At 38.2% G+C, this 2,707-nt stretch overlaps 1 non-coding gene across 1 annotated transcript; it reads left to right on the top strand.

The window, feature by feature from the left end:
• The first annotated feature begins 1,782 nt into the window (after positions 1–1,782).
• LOC130965134 (small nucleolar RNA R71) lies at positions 1,783–1,889 on the top strand. Its single transcript, XR_009081187.1, has one exon. It is a non-coding gene; the product is annotated as a small nucleolar RNA R71 (small nucleolar RNA).
• The last annotated feature ends 818 nt before the right edge of the window (positions 1,890–2,707 follow it).

The following is a 2,707-nucleotide window of genomic DNA, read 5'->3' as shown; positions in this document are numbered from 1 at the left end:
GTTTTTAGTATATTTTTATTAGTTTTTAGGCAGAATTCATATTTATGGACTTTACTATGAGTTTGTGTGTTTTTCTGTGATTTCAGGTATTTTCTGGCTGAAATTGAGGGAGTTGAGCAAAAATCTGATTCAGGCTGAAAAAGGACTGCTGATGCTGTTGGATTATGACCTCCCTGCATTCGGAATGGATTATTTAGAGATACAGGAGTCCAATTGGCGCGCTCTCAATTGGGTTGGAAAGTAGACATCCAGGGCTTTCCAGCAAATTGGCGTTCAACGCCAATTCCATGTTGCATTCTGGCGTTGAACGCCAGAAACAGGTTGCAAGTTGGAGTTAAACGCCAGAAACAGGTTACAACCTGACGTTTAGCTCCAGAAACAACCCAGGCACGTGAGAAGCTTAAGTCTCAGCCCCAGCACACACCAAGTGGGCCTTAGAAGTGGATTTCTGCACCATCTATCTTAGTTTACTCATTTTCTGTAAACCTAGGTTACTAGTTTAGTATTTAAACAACTTTTAAAGACTTATTTTGTACCTGATGACATTTTAGATCTAAACTTTGTACTTTTTGATGGCATGAGTCTCTAAACTCCATTGTTGGGGGTGAGGAGCTCTGCAGCGTCTCGATGAATTTTTGTTTTCTATTCAAACACGCTTGTTCCTATCTAAGATGTTCATTTGCACTTCAATATGAAAAAGGTGATGATCCGTGACACTCATCACCATTCTCAACCTATGAACGCGTGCCTAACAACCATCTCCGTTCTACCTTTGATTGAATGAATATCTATTGGATTCTTTAATCAGAGTCTTCGTGGTATAAGCTAGAATCCATTGGCAACATCCTTGAGAATCCGGAAAGTCTAAACCTTGTTTGTGGTATTCATAGTAGGATTCAGGGATTGGATGACTATGATGAGCTTCAAACTTGCGAGTATTGGGCGTAGTGACAGATGCAAAAGGATCAATAGATCCTATTCCGAGATGATCGAGAACCGACAGATGATTAGCCGTGCTGTGACAGAGCATTTGGACCATTTTCACTGAGAGGATGGGAAGTAGCCATTGACAACGGTGACGCCCTACACACAGCTTGCCATGGAAGGAGCCTTGCATGTTTGAAAGTGAGAAAGCATTATGTTGCAGGGATTCAGAAGACAAAACATCTCCAAAACTCTAACGTATTCTCCATTACTACATAACAATTACTTATTTTATGCACTTTCACTTTTTACAATTAAAACTAAAAAGAGCCCTATTGGTATCCTGACTAAGAATAATAAGAACTATAGCTTGCTTCAAGCCAACAATCTCCGTGGGATTCGACCCTTACTCACGTAAGGTATTACTTGGACGACCTAGTGCACTTGCTGGTTAGTTGTACGGAATTACATAGTGTGAGTGTAATTTTCGTGCATCATTGGTCAGAATCATAAGCATCTAAATCAGGAGATACTTCTTGGGTACTGCCAGCTGCAATTTGCATTCCAGTCAAATGCTGGGAGATCATATTGACCTGTTGAGTCAAGATCTTGTTCTGGGCCAATATGGCATTCAGAGTTTTAACTTCAAGAACTCCTTTCTTCTGAGATATCCCATGGTTTACAGGATTTCTTTTAGAAGTGTACATGAATTGGTTGTTTGCAACCATCTCAATGAGTTCTCTTGCTTTTACAGGCATTTTCTTCAAGTGTTGTGATCCACTTGCAGAGCTGTCCAATGAAATTTTGGACATCACAGACAGACCATCATAGAACACGCCTATGATAGACCATTTTGAGAGCATATGAGGAGGACATCTCCTGATCAATTGCTTGTATCTTTTCTAAGCTTCATAGAGGGATTCACCTTCTCTTTGTCTGAAGGTTTGAACTTCCACTCTAATTTTGCTCATCCTTTGAAGGGGAAAGAATTTAGCAAGAAAAGCATTAACTAGCTTTTCGCAAGAGTCTAAGCTCTCTTTTGGTCTTGACAATATCACAGATCCGCAAGAATTCAGCTAAGAATTGATGTGGATCTTCCGTTGGAAGTCTATGGAATTTGTAGTTCTGTTGCAAAAGAGAGACTAACTGAGACTTAAGCTCAAAATTGTTAGCTCCAATGGCAGGTACAGAGATACTCCTGCCATAAAAGTCAGAGATAGGCATGGTGAAGTCACCAAGAACCTTTCTTGCCTCTCCTTCAGGTTCGGCCATGTCTCCGATTTCTTGTTCAAAATTTTATGAAAGGTTTTTTCCGGAGTGTTGTGCTCTAGATTATTGTAAGCTCTTTTTTAAAGTCCTTTCAGGTTCAGGATCAAGATTAAAAAGGGATTCTTTATCCCTGTTCCTGGTCATAAATAAGGAAAGAAGAAAAGGAAGAAAGGAAGCTTCTATGTCTAATTTGAGTATAGAAGGCTCCCAGTGTGATGTGAAAAAAGAAGAGGAAGATAGAAAAGTGAAGATGGAAGAAGGAGAAGAAGAATATTTTGAAAATAGGAGAAGAGGACTTCGAATAAATAGAAGTAAAGAAGAAAAGAATTAGAAATAAAAGAGGTAAATAAGAATAGAAATATTTTTATTTTATTTATTTATTATTTTTGAAAATTAAGGTTAATAAACTAAAAAGAATTGAAATTAGTTAGTGAATTTTTTAAAATAGAAGAGAGAGAAGAAGAAGGAATTTTTGAAAATTAGGAGACAGAAGAAGTAGTTAGGAAATTTTGAA

Source organism: Arachis stenosperma, chromosome 2, assembly GCF_014773155.1.
Source record: "Arachis stenosperma cultivar V10309 chromosome 2, arast.V10309.gnm1.PFL2, whole genome shotgun sequence".
Lineage (NCBI taxonomy): Eukaryota > Viridiplantae > Streptophyta > Magnoliopsida > Fabales > Fabaceae > Arachis > Arachis stenosperma.
The sequence above is the reverse complement of the archived record's forward strand: the minus strand, read 5'-3'. Positions and strand labels throughout refer to the sequence as shown.